The sequence below is a fragment of the Pinus tabuliformis genome, chromosome 3_1 (assembly GCF_031772625.1).
Source record: "Pinus tabuliformis cultivar Carrire ecotype Pingquan chromosome 3_1, CPIR1, whole genome shotgun sequence".
NCBI classification, from domain to species: domain Eukaryota; kingdom Viridiplantae; phylum Streptophyta; class Pinopsida; order Pinales; family Pinaceae; genus Pinus; species Pinus tabuliformis.
The window spans coordinates 324,647,882-324,662,845 of NC_142301.1; the positions used below are offsets into that span (position 1 = coordinate 324,647,882).

Sequence of the window (14,964 nt, forward strand, 5' to 3'; positions counted from 1 at the left end):
CCACACTGCTTTAGTGAGTCCACTACAACTGCACTAAAACTCTGCATAAGAACCTGCTTTCAGTTCAAGCATATGTTCTAATGTCACGGTGAATGTTTCAGCAAGACTGCTTCTCTGCCGGCAACTTCTACCCTTCAAATTCCTCCTGTCCTGTTGGTCCTTCAGCCCTCTTTTTGTTCTGCTAGACCCTCTTTCCGTTCTGCTGTTTTCTCCAACTTTTCAACAGTGTTCAACAGCTACAGCAGCCTTCACCAGCGTTCACCAGCAACTTCATACAACGCTTAACCATCTCTGTTGCTTCTGCTACCTCATGTTATGGTTCTTCGCAACACCAACAGCCCCCACAGTCCTCTATTTTTACAGTTTTATACATTCCCATGCCTTCGTCCATTCGTTTCCGCTTACACTGCCTCTTAGACTTCCTCAACACTCGCTGTAATTTCCTCTATGCTCGCTTGCTTCTTCAGCTTCCCAACTTTCAGTTTCCTCTGTCTATTCGTGCTCACAGGACACATTGATTCAATGGCGAGGACAGAGTCATATGCAGAGGACACATATTCAGAAAACTGTAACAGCGCTCCTGTTTTCTCATGATAGCAAGCATACATAGGGATGGCATTATTTAACGGACCTGCCACGTCCTGATCGCAATCTCCATTGACATTATTTCAGCCTCCTGAACTATCGGGAGCGTTCCGTAGTGTATTTCTGCCTCTAAACGCCACGTAAGCCAAAAAATTCATTTACACAAGAAACACAGGCAAAATGGCTAAAGGGCGGACTTCAATATTAATTCACCCGCAACTATTCCTATATCGGATCCGCAGCGTATGTCGCAATTGGCACTCAAGGCTTCCAGGGCCTATATATAGACAAGAGAAACAAAATATAGGCTATCATCCAGGGCCAAAACCTCTCACTGTTTGAGAGGAAAACCCAAACAAATTCTTCTTCTTATAGAGATTCCAATTGATGAATACCAAGACCAAGACCCTTGACCCATTAGAACTCTCTGAGACCAAGACACCAAACTTCCTATCTTGCCCTATTGAATCAACGATTGTCAACTGCCTGCTCCTTCCTTCTGCTTCAACTTCCTTTCAGATCTCAGCTTCCTTTCCTCTATTTCAGGCCTGCAACATTTTGGCCCTAACTCAAAACCCTTGCATGTGTAGATGACAGTCCTTAATTTCCTTCGCATGGGGTGGAGGATACTTCTTTGGCAACTCGACCTTTCCTATGATTTCAATCTGGTTGCTTTTGAAACCCGGCCTTACTGCAGCAGATGGTTACCTCTTTCTTCGCACATGTGACAGCTACAATACCCAAAAACAGACCCAAAACTTGAAATTTAGACCTTCACTGAACTTCCTTTTCCCTTCGTTGATCCTTAGGCTACTTCTTGATCACTTCAGACTGTGGTGACCAAAAATTTGCTCCTGAAATGATGTCGAGCACTCCTATTTATAGTTGTTGCCCAAGGTAACTAGCTGGCATGACTGTTCGAGGAGACCATTAATTCCACTTTGAAGCCGACTTGAGATTAATGCTTGTGCTTGGTCTTGGAGGGCTACTTGACATATTTATTGACTCATATACAAATATAATATGCCCAAGAAGGGTCCTTCATACATGACATTGACTCAATTTGACTTTATGACCAATCCTAAGGACTCACAATGGGAGTCAAACTAAAAATAAAATTCCTTGCTCATGAAACCCATGAGACAAGCATTACAATAATAATTTTATTTTTCTTCTTTTCATCAATTACATAAAATCACAATTACACATGTCATTATGAAGACCAAACCTAGTTACATTTTTCAACAAATCCCACATCTCATATGCAAACTTCTTCCTTGTCACATAAGGGAATAGATGGTCTTTAATAGCATCGAGAATGATTCTCCTTGCCTTTACATTCCGCTTGTTGAAGACGACCAACTAATATGAATCAATGGAAGGTTGCACTGGACTCTCCACAATGTTCCAAACCTCAACTTCCTCAAGCAGCAGCATCATTCTCTTCTTCAAAGGACCAAAAATTTTAGCACCGCTCAACCTATCTTTCACCCTCAAACCAGCTGCCATTTGACCGGTTGCCACACAATCTAGTAGGGGTCCTAGGAGGGGTACCTAAGGGACAACTACTAAACCAAATGACAACAATGGGACAAAGACCCACTGTCACCTCAGTTAATGTCCCCTACTCCTTATGGACTTTCACTAATGGGAGGAGTCTCGATATAAGGGAAATCAGCTAAATGATATGTTCAATAGCAAGGTATATTGTGATTCTCAAAGCCCATTCAAAGAAGAGGCTTAAATGATGGCTTAATTGCTTCAAAGAGAATCTAATGGTTATTCAAGAAAGGCTTATGAGGAAACAAAAGACCTAGGAGAAAGGATTATTCAATCACAAGGGATGCTCCTAGACCAAAGGCTTCCGAAGGAGGCTAGGTATTTCTTAGGGTTTTGTATGATAACAACCATATAAAGGCTTGGGACCACAAGAGAGACCTACAGGGAATCCAAACAAGGCCTAAACGTAGAAGATGATCTTGAAGGAAATATCTAGGTCAAGTAAGGATGGGAAAGGTCAACGGATGATTAACTTCCTTTGCGTTTTCAAGAGCATGCGACCTTTGGAATGCCACTAACCAAAGAAGTCTAAAGCTAGAATCAATAATGGAGCTAGGGCTTGATATTTCTCTCAAACTAGCCACGGGAATTGCTTCAAATTTTGAGGGCAAATAGAGGAAACCACAACGCAATAGCCTAACAATTCACACTCTGAGAAGGTCTCTCTAATGCAATTTGCATTAGACCCTAGTTGGCCCTCTAGGGTTAGGGCAGAAATTTGAAAAAGGTGAAGAAAGAGTTTTGATAGTTGATCACCTAGGAATGAGACCCAATGCCTTGACAAATGGGAGAAATCGAGTCTAGATTTCCTTTCATAAAAGGACTTTGATCTATCAAGGAGTCCTATGTAACCTTCACTAACCCTAAGGAGGCAACAACTCTGTTACAAGAGGAATTCTTATTTGCTGGAAGAGGATCAAAGTTGCTAGAAGGACCTAATAGGTCATCTACTAGTTCTAGACAAGGAAGCAAAGTTGTTGGGAGGCATTGGAAGGCTAATTTCACTCACGTGTGGTTGCAACAGCAATTGTTGGGGGCCGAAAATTTCAGACCTACAGCAGAGGCCGAGATTCTGAAACTGGGGGTCGAAGTTGTGTTGCTGGAAGAGATTTGACTGGGTTTAACTTGGACAAAGGAAGCACATCATTAGGAAAGGTTGGACTTGGTCTTGGAGGGTATGGGTCTTGGTCTAGAGGTCTTGGAATTCATCAATTTAATTTATAAGAAGAAAAGATTTTTGTGGGTTTTCCTCTCAAGTGGAGATGTTTTGGACATGGCTTGCACCCAGCGTTTTGTGTTCATGTGTACTATTGTTCTTCTTGTTTTGATAGTTGTTTGATGATATACAAGCATAATAATAATTGAAGAAGCTAATAAGTAAAAAGGCATCAAAAGCAGTTATCATAGAGGAGAAATCATCCTAACTATTTCCCTATAGATTTCTCAACATGGTATCAAAGCTAAGGTTGGCTAAGGGCATAATGAAGATTAATACACTGAAGAAGTTCCTAAAGAAGTGTACGAAGGTGGAAAGTCAACTCAATAAGGGCATCAAAGAAGTATGGGATCTCCTATTTTCTTCTAAGAAGAAAGTGAACAAGGCATTCAAAGGATGAAGGATTATTCTCAGCACTCACTGGCACATTTCAAGATGAGAATATTTGGGTGATCGACAATGGAGCATCAAGGCATATGATTGGTCAACATAAGCAATTGAAGACATTATCAAAAGGGAAGTCCTCTTACTCTGTAGAACTTGGTGATAATAAGGCCACCCTGTGAGAGGAATTGGATCAACTTCACTTGAGCTGGAGAATGGAGGAAAAATTCATCTCAACAATATCATATTTGTTCCAGATTTGCACAAGAATTTACTTTCCATTTCATGTATAGAAGACAAGGGTGATAGAGTTCCTTTCATTGATGGAAAATTTGTAGTATGGGGCAAAAACTCAAGCATAGAAGATGCAAGAATGATTGGGATCCGAGAAGGAAGACTCTATAGATTGTTAACTCCCCTCGCTCAAGCCTTGGTTCACATTGAAGTTAGCCCATGTGAACTTTGGCATAGAAGATTTGGTCATCTTCACTACAAAATCTTACCAACCCTAAATTCAATAGTGAATGGCATCCCTGAACTAAAAGAAGATCATGAAGGAGTATGCAAGGGATGTGCATTGGGTAAGAACACCAAGAGACCATTTGGAAGCAATGCTTCAAGGTCAAAAGAAATCTTGGATCTTATTCATTCCGATGTTTGTGGTCCTATGACTCCAAAGTCACTTGGAGGTCATCTATATTATGTCACTTTTATAGATGACCATTCAAGGAAAACTTGGGTTTACTTAATGAAATCCAAGGATGAAGTTTTTATCAAATTTCAAGAATTCAAAATTTAAGTAGAGAACCTTATGGAAAGGAGAATCAAGCTATTAAGGTTTGATAATGGAGGAGAATATACATCCAAGGAAATTATGGCCTTATGTAAGGAGTATGGGCTTAAGAGGGAGCTAATAGTGGCATATAATCTCGAGCAAAATGGAGTTGCAAAATGAAAGAATCGGTCCATTAAAGAAAGTGTAAAAGCTATGCTACATGATCAAGATTTGCCTAAATTTTTATGGGGCGGAGCAACAAAGACAGCTGTATACATACAAAATCAAAGTCCCCACAAGTCACTAGATAACTTGACTTCTGAAGAAGTATTCACTGGGAAGAAACCAAGCGTGGATCATCTCTGAATCTTTGGTTGTCCTGTCTATATTCATATACCGAAAGAGAAGAGAAAGAAGTTGGATCTATTAAGCATGAAGGGAACATTTGTTGGCTACAGTAATTCTTCTAAGGCCTGTAGGATCTACATAAAAGGAGGACATCGAATAGATGTCAGCGAGATGTGATATTTGACGAAAGTATTGCATTCAAGAAATCAAAGGATCTCCCTATGGACTCTGATGATGAAGAATTTCCAGTATTTGAAGAGGAAGTTACTAGGGAGGAAGAAGAATCAAATCATGAAGATGAAGGTCCCAATGAACCTATACAACCTGTGTTAATCCCTGAGACTAGAAAGAGACCATATTAGTTGAAATATACCTTATTAGATGCAGAGGATCATGGAGAAGCTAAAGGCACATTTAGAGAAAGCAAGAAGCCCAAAAGATATTCAGGGTATGTAGCATATATGACAAAGTTAATAGAAGTAGAGCCATCCACTTTTGAGGAAGTTGTCAATCATCAAGAATGGAAAGATGCTATGAACGAAGAATACCAATCGATAATGAAGAATGGGGTATGGGAGATCGTACCTAGGCCTGAAGACAAGTCTGTGGTAACTTCCAAGTGGATTTACAAGATTAACCATGTGGCAAACAGAAGTATTGACAAGGCAAGATTTGTGGCTAGGGGCTTCTCTCAATAAGAAGGCATCGATTATGAAGAGACATTTGCTCCAACAGCAAGGTATACAAGATTAAGCATGCAGCATATGGAAATATTGACAAGTATAAGGCGAGATTTGTGGCTAGGGACTTCTCTCAACAAGAAGGCATCAATTATGAAGAGACATTTGGTCCAACAGCAAGGTATACAAGATTAAGCATGCGGCAAATGGAAGTATTGACAAGTGTAGGACAAGATTTGTGGCTAGGGGCTTCTCTCAACAAGAAGGCATCGATTATAAAGAGACATTTGCTCCAACAGCAAGGTATACAAGATTAAGCATGCAGCAAATGGAAGTATTGACAAGTATAAGGCAAGATTTGTGGCTAGAGACTTCTCTCAACAAGAAGGCATCAATTATGAAGAGACATTTGCTCCAACAACAAGGTATACAACTATTCGATCATTGGTCTCTTTGGCAACATCGATGGGATGGAATATACACCAAATGGATGTTAAAACTACATTCCTGAATGGCACAATTGATGAGGAAGTCTATATAGAGCAACCCTTGGGATTTGAAGTCAAAGATAGAGAGGCAAATGTTTGCATGTTGAAGAAGGCATTATATGGCCTTAAGCTTACACCAAGGGCATGGTATGCCAGGATGGATGCATACCTTCAAAGATTGAGCTTCACAAAGAATTATGTTGCTCTGAATCTCTACATCAAGGTTATAAAAGGTGAGCCTGTGATTATTCTTTTGTATGTGGATGATCTTCTCTCTTGACAAGTGTAGAAGATCGAATGCAAGAATGCAAGAAGCAGCTAATAGCAAGAATTCGATATGAAGGATCTTGGGTTGATGTAGTACTATTTCGAACTAGAAGTCTAGCAAGGACCTCATGAGATCTATCTAGGTCAAGGGAAATATATGACCAAGATGTTGAAGAGGTTTGACATGATGGATTGCAAACCAATGACAACCCCGATGATCACAAACATGAGAATACTAAGGAATTCTAAATCAACACACACACACCAGATTTGTTAACAGTTGCAAATTAACTTTAATACAACCAATTAAGTGAAACACACGAATGTGCCTAACCAAAAACAAATTATGCACAATGGAACTTATAAAACCAACAATTAAATCATGCACAATAAATGTATTACACACATTCTTCCCAATCAACAGTTCTTCATTAAATTCTTCTCAAAACCTACTCGGGCTCCCTTATTGGGATAATGGCCCTTGGGGAAATTATATATACAACAATTTCCCTAAAAATGATCTAGCGGATCAAGCCATAGACCCGTCCTCGATCTGAATGATATGGATCTCCTCTACGGCTCCGTGCTCTTTCCTCAGAGCCGACGCAACTAAGTATACGGCTCCGTGCTCTTTCCTCAGAGCCGACGCAACTAAGTATCTCACTCACAGACAAACTTGCAATATTACCCATGCAGATCTCTTGCATACTAGAGAGAATCTCTCTCTAAATGTGTCATTCCCCTGGATGTCTCTCTGTTATGCTTGGCCCTCTCAACTCTCTCAACACTTTGGGCCCCACTCGGCCCTCTCAACTCTCTCAACACTCTGGGCCCCACTCGGCCCTCTCGGCCCACTCTTATGGCCCTCTCATCTCTCCACAGGCCCTCTCGCCAAGCCACAAGACCGAATCACTCGCCCTTGCACTTATACTTTTCCAAAGGGTGCAATACCATGGGTAATACCAAGGGTACATGAGTGCAAAGCCCCATCATTTAGCCCACTTGAACCACACGTGAGAATGCTCCTAATGCTACCCAAATCATCAACATTCCCTCTTAGCGAAGGATGTAATTCTCACAACACCACCTGGAAGTGGCTCTACCTTCGAACCTAGAACACATTTCCACCCTTGATCCACTACCACAGCTGCTCCATATGACATAGAAGCAATTCCTGCTATATGACAAGAACCCTTCTTCGAAGTGTTAATTTTAGGTAAGTTCTATGCTTAGCGCAATTTACTTCCATTTTTCATATTATCCAAATGACAATATTCAGATTAGAAATCACATCAACATGATAGTAAAGTGCAGATAGAACATAAACATTACATCAGAAAACAAGCCAACACACGAGGACACAAGATGTGGCACCAACCAGGGACAAAGCCCAATGTGGGGAAACCCTTGATCAATTCTTCTTATATTCTTCAATAGTTCAACAGAGAGAGAGAGTACGTATCAATGTGGAAAAAGTTGAAATCGGGATTAATTCGGCAAGGTTCCAAAAGTTGAAAAACTCGTAAAAGTCAGGAGTTTTTTGAAAAAGTTAGCAAAAAGTCGGCAAAATTAAAAAAACACAAAAATAATCATTTTTTTTTTTTTTTTTTTTTTTTAACATCTAGAGTATCCACAACATCAAATAAATGCATTTCCACATAAACATGTAAAGAAATATAATATATAATATGTATATGAAGTCTAGTGCTACATCACATATCAAAATAGTGAATCAACTCCTGAATCTTGAGTCTTGTCTGAGTCTCAACTCTCAAGACAGCAGAGTTTTTGGGTCGACTCCCAATAAAATCGGGCATATAACGAAAAAATCACGATTTTTTCGTTTCTAAAAATGTCTGCAAAAATCGGAGGATTAAATCGTTTTGTTGAAAAAATCGCAATTTTAGGATTTAATCCCGATTTTTTGTAGACTTTTTCCACAGAGGTACATATACATCAGAAGTCAACACTTTGACTTGTCAAAATAAGAGCAGAGATCCTCACCATGAAGATGACATAATGAGGTTGCAAATCTGATGACAAGGGCTACAGATCTGAACACAGGTGAAGGCATACTTCTTCAACTGATTCTCCAAGGTGATTCCATCACCATGCTACATCTAACCAGGCTGCATCCAACCATGTTGCATCCAATCATGCTGCATGCAATCATCATGTTGCATCCAATCATCATGCTACATCTAACCATGTTATTAGATAACTAAGCCCTTCAAGTGTTGTAGACCACCTAGGAGAGTCCCTCCTAATCCATGCTGCCACCTATACTCAATGCATACTGCAATACTGCCATGGAACAGCCTTAGTTGCTTGCTATGGCTTGCAGCCTAGCAAAGCAGCTCGCTGTAGCAATAGATTCTTCCAACAGGTCTCATGAATCCATAATTCATGCCCAGACATAATCTTGATACAACGATGTCTTCTACACTAATTCAAGCTGCATTTAGGGTCCTTATTGCAGTGTATAGGTTCATTGTTGATCAGCGCTCCTTTGCTGCGAATAGGGCTTCATCATAACTGCGGATTAGGGCCTCATTGAGCAAAAAATTAGAAGGTTGTGTTAGGGCTCCTTGATAGCCCTTGAGGACTGCGGCTAGGGCAACTTATATAGACCCCTATTTGTCTGTGTCTAGGGCTGGTTAAGGCCTACTCTTCCCAGCGTATTGTGAAAATTCTATCACTGCAACAACTGATTTATTTTACCTACTTATATTTTCCCAATAAGTTATTTATGAAAATCCTTCAATAAACATTAAAATAAATTCTGCTGCAGATATCACACCATAATATAGAAACAAACACATGCACAAGAATTAACACATCGACAAAGATATTTTGGACAGAAGTCCCCAGAAAAACCCAATGTGGGAAAACCACTGCAGCAAGGGAGGATTTTATTATTCAACAATTCTTCAGTACAACAGGGTGCCAAACTGGCTTACCCAACAGAGAGAAATCTTCAGCACTTCTCCCAGTCTCAGTGTCAGCCTGGCTAACCCCTGCATAGCTCCCAAACCCTTTGTGTCAGCCCCAACCTCTCTACATCAGCACTGAGCCTCTCTTCGTCAACCACGCAGGCCCTCCAGTGACTGTGCAGTCTGCTGCCTCTACGTCTGCCTCTCCAACCTTTGCGTTATTCCCCTGGTGTTGTTCCCGACTCTCTGTTTCATACTTGCTGCCTCCTGCTGCTCTCCAGACCACTAGTTCGAATTTCTCAGCTAACCTTGCTCCAGAAATTGAACTGACTAGTCTCCCTCAGTATGTTCTCCAACTGACCCTCAAGCCTCTTCTTATACTTTTCCTGTTGGTCCTTCAATGACTGAGATTAAATCTCTAATCAACGGCTAAGATTAAATTTGGCTTGATCCATGACTTTTGGAACCTTCTAACCCAGTTTTATATTAATGCCCATTAATATTTTATTTTTCCTAAGTTTAGACTTAGGAAATCCATTAAAAATATTAATTATTTTAATATCTCCCAAACCAGTTAGAATCTGCCCAAACCATTTCTGGGTCTTGGATATCTCATGTGCTTTAGCCTCTCCACCAATTTTCAAGGCTAGAGCACATCCAATGCTACCCCAAATCAACACTCCCTCTTAGTGAGCACTGTGCTCTAGTAATACTCCACACTGAGCATTACTCTGATCATACAACGTCGGTACCTGTGCTGATGCTAAACCACCCTACCCATCATCTTCTGCACTGTTGCATCTTGTACTGCTGCCCATGGCTCTATCACTGCCACTGTTACATTTGTACTGCAGCACCCTCTGCATTCACGCTATTGCTGGTCCATCTTCCCAACACTGCATCTGCACTGCAAACTCCCTCTCATCATGTTGCATCGTGCTACTGCTGATTGCTACTGCACTGCAACATCATACCCATTTCTGCTACTGAAATGGATTCTTTATCATCCCCATCTTCTCCTTGAAATAATCAAACTTGGTTCTTCCAAGGGCCTTGGTAAGGATGTTTGCCACCTGTTCTCCTGTAGGAGTGTAGCTCAACTGTACAGCTCCTCATTGGACACAGTCTCTGACAAAGTGACACCGGATATCAATATGCTTTGACTGATCGTGAAACATTGGATTCTCAGAGAGCTTGATGCAACTTTGATTATCACACATGATCATGGTCGCCTCCATCTTTCTTTTGAATAGGTTCACAAGCAGTTTTCTAAGCCATATGGCCTCGCATAAAGCTGTGCTTACGGCCATATATTTTGCCTCAGCTGAGCTCAGAGCCACGGACTTCTGTTTCCTACCGCACCAGGAGGTCATTCCTAATCCAATGTTGAAACAATACCCAAAGGTACTTTTCCGATCCACTGAACTTCCTGCCCAATCAGCATCAATAAACCCACTCAATCTGATATCCTTACCCTTGGTGTACAAGAGTCCATAATCGACTGTTCCCTGTAAATACATGAGAACATGTTTGGTTGCTGCCCAATGCGGCATCTTCAGCTCCACCATGAACTGACTGAGGGTGTTGACAACGTAGCAAATGTTCGGTCTGGGATTGACCAGATACATCAGGGACCCTATGAGCTGCCTGTATAAGGTGGGATCAACATCTTTGTCTTCTGATGCATCAATCTTCTTCAAGTTGGTTATCATTAGAGTAGCCATGTGTCTATAGTCCTCCATCTTGAATCTCTTCAGGATTTCTGTAGCATATCTCCCTTGCCCAAGGAAGATCTCACCCTTTCACTGCCAAACTTCCAACACCAGGAAATAATGCATTCGTCCCAAATCCTTCATGTCGAATTCCGTGGCTAGATTCTTCTTGTAGTCCCCTATGAGCTTGGATGATCCTATCAGGAAGAGATCATCCACATATAATACTAAGATTAGAGGCTCATTTTCTACAACCAGATAGTAGAGATTTGGATCTGCGTCACTCTCGACAAATCCCATTTTCTGCAAGTAGCCATCGATTCGCTCATACCATGCTCTAGGTGCCTGTTTTAGCCCATACAAGGCTTTCTTCAATCTGCATACACGAGACTTCTTCTCATGTGTCTCAAAGCCCTCTGGTTATTCAATGTATACCTCTTCTTCTATCACAGCGTTCAAAAATGCAATTTTGACATCCATCTAATGAATCTCCAACCCCATCTGTGCTGCAAGAGATATCACGGCTCTAATAGATGTATACCTGGCTACCAAGGCGAAGGTCTCTTCATAGTCAATTCCTTCCTTCTGAGCATACCCCTTAACCACAAACCTGGCTTTGTATTTCTCAATATTGTCGTCTGCAGCGTATTTAATCTTGTAGATCCATCTCGAACCTACCATTGATCTGTCTTGAGGCCTTGGCACTACCTCCCTGACATCGTTCACCATTATGGAGTTGTACTCCTCTACCATCGCATCTAACCAAACCTGATTTTGAGCTGCCTGCTGAAAACTGGCAGGCTCCCCATCCTAAGCTACTAATGCCTGATATCTATATCGCTGTTTTTTCTCCCTCCTATTGTTCCTTGGCGCACCGATGAAGTCCTCTGCATCTCGCAGAATCTGACGAAGTTCCCTGCTCGTTCTTCCTCTACCAGCAGGTGCTTCTGTTAGCTCCTCATCCTGAGATTCTTCCTGATCCGAGAAACAATTCTTTACTTCTGATGGTTGAAGAGGTTTGACCAACGGCTCCTCTTTTGAATGCTTTTCGGAAGGCATTTCTCAAGATTTCCTGAAAGCCCTGTCCTCCATGAACTTCACATCTCATCGAACTACTACCTTCTTGCTCCCTGGAAGATAGATTCTGTATGCCTTAGCATTCTCGCTATATCCCACTAGATATCCTTTCTCTGCAATTTGATCCAGCTTCTTCCTCTTTTCCCGGGGTACACGACAATATGCTAAGCTCCCAAATATTGACTTCAGGTGTCTTCCCCGTGAAAACTCTCTGCATCTACCTCTCGAACCTCTGCATTGTTCCCCAAAGTTGTTCCCGACTCTTTGTTCTGTACTTGCTGCCTCCTGCTGTTATAGCACCATTTACCACTCTTGGTATATGTGATGCTTTATTTATGGCCTAGGGCAACCCCTCCTTCCAGACTTGGTCCAAATATAAAAAAAACAATGTTTTATTCTTTGTACGCTACTTTTCCCTGAGCTAAAAGCGTGTACACGCGGGTCAGTCAATACCCAACCCGCGTATATGTATTAAAACACTTAAAAAAATAAATTTCCTTAATTATGGGCCAAGTTCACGGGTTTTACCTATTGATTACCTCCTATTGCCCGCGGCCCAACTGTTTCCCAACTAAAAAACTAATTGGGAGGGGTATAAATACACCTTTATGGGAAGGCCTTAGGGGGAAGAAGAGATAGAGTTATTATACTGAGATTATCCCTGACTGAGTCTGACGAATCCCTGTGCCTCATGCACTTCCCCAAGCTTCAGGAAACCCTTGTTTCCTTAATTATAGATATCCTTCCTTTTGCTTGAAGATATCATGGTGTTGGTGATGGAAGAAGATTGTTGAAGGCTGGGATAGGACGAACCCGGAGGACGGTTCCGCTTGGAGCCATAAGAAGACTTAGGTGAATTCTCTCCATGTTATTTATAGCATACTGCAATAAATTAAATGTTGTCTTCTTTCCGAAATTAACTATGTTTATGCATCAAATTATGTTTTAATTCATATATGAATGTCGTTTTGATGTATGATCAATCATTTATTAATATAAAGTCAATTTCGTGAATATGCTTTACTTCTATACTGCTATGTATGTTCGAATTGAATGATTTTCAGGTTTGAAGAACATCGGGAGTTGCAAAGGGTCTGAACCCTATGGGACCTACTCGAACGAAGGAAATCCGGGTACGGTCACTCTTACGTAGTTTGTTAATATAAGCATCTTGCCTGCACTATATGAGTATTTCTTGTTGTAGTTTGCTTCTACTCTGTTGGGATTCTAATCCAAAGCCCTAGGGTGCTTCCATCCGAAACACCTGCTTGTCTCCAGACCACTAGTTCGAATTTCTCAGCTAACCCCGCTCCAGAAATCAAACTAACTGGTCTCCCTCAATATGTTCTCCAACTAACCCTCAAGCCTCTTCTTATACTTTTCCTGTTGGTCCTTCAACGGCCGAGATTAAATCTCTAATGAACAGCTAAGATTAGATTTGGCTTGATCCATGACTTTTGGAACCTTCTAACCCAGTTTTATATTAATACCCATTAATATTTTATTTTTCCTAAGTTTAGACTTAGGAACTCCATTAAAAATATTAATTATTTTAATATCTCCCACCCCAGTTAGAAACTGCCCAAACCATTTCTGGGTCTTGGAGATCTCATGTGCTTTAGCCTCTCCACCAATTTTCAAGGCTAGAGCACATCCGATGCTACCCCAAATCAACACGTATAAGGATCCTTCTTCTTGCTGCATAGAACCCTCATTTGAATGCAGATTATGACATCTCCTAGCTGCATAGTCACGTCTCCTTTTGTTGCATATAGACCAACGTTTAAGGCCTGTCTTCCATAGCTTATTAGACCTTCTTTATACAGTCATTCAACAGCATGTATAGGGCTACATCAGTCCCTCTATTCTCTGCAGCTAGGGCATAACATGACCCTCCTTTCTCTGCATCTAGATGTCTTCACCTAGGACAATGTTTGACTTCCCATTACTGCGTCTAGGGCACTCTAGAACAATGGCATTAGACCTGCATTTAGGTCACTTCCTTGTTGTGTTATGAAAGCCTTCTTCCCTGACTGTGTTAGGGCTTCTTCCATGACTGTGTTAGAGTCTAGGGCATCCTTCCATGATAGCGTTAGCCTTCATGACTGCATATTAGATTAGGGCATCATTAGGCCAGCGTATTAGACTCTTTCATGGCTGCTTGTAAGACTCCTCCAAGACTACATTAAGGCTTCTTTATTGACTGCGTTAGGGCTTCTTCATTAGGGCAGCGTAGAGCCTAGGGCACTCCCTCTAGATCTCTCCTTCATCTAAACCCAAAACAGAATGAAGAGAGAGATCACAAGAGTGTGTGTCAAAATGACTTGAAGGCCACCTCTATTTATAGTAAAACGTGGAGGACAAGTGGGGGTAATTTGGTTGTTGGCCGACCTTGACGAATTGTCACATAACACAAATAAATTCATATGTCCATGAATACATGTCAGAATCGGATGATCTTTAGATCAATCCTACACCTCTCACTGAGAGGAATCCAAGAAAAATATCAACTGCCATGAATAAGAAGACGCACATGGAGTTTGGCCCTAGTTGCCAATTTTAACATGAAGACACCCTGCTCCAAGAAGCCTCCCGCTCCTAGGCTTCCTACATGGCCATCTTGTACCATAAATTCTTAAACTTGAAGGTTGTCTTCATCTGAGCTACTGCCTCCTCTAAGTCTCTTGTTTCCCTCTGAAGACTAACTCCCTCATGAGCCTACGCACTCCCCTCTGAAGTCTGACTCCTTTTGACTCAAGATCGAAGGCCTTCTTGGCCCTCAAGGTCTCTACTTGACCTTCACTCCAAGTTTCTCACTTGGATCTCCAATGGCTATCTCAACCCTCTGACCATCTTGGTCTTGCGTTCTTGGCCCTTCTGCTATCACAGGAACACCTAGACCTACGCAAAAGTATCTGCCTGAGCTACAAACTCTAACA

The 14,964-nt window shown here is 41.4% G+C and overlaps 1 protein-coding gene across 3 annotated transcripts in view; it reads right to left on the reverse strand.

Moving 5' to 3' along the window:
• LOC149187085 (3'-5' exonuclease domain-containing protein / K homology domain-containing protein / KH domain-containing protein) overlaps positions 1-14,964 on the reverse strand; it is a 290,743-nt gene that overhangs the window by 163,478 nt on the left and 112,301 nt on the right. The window lies entirely within an intron of this gene.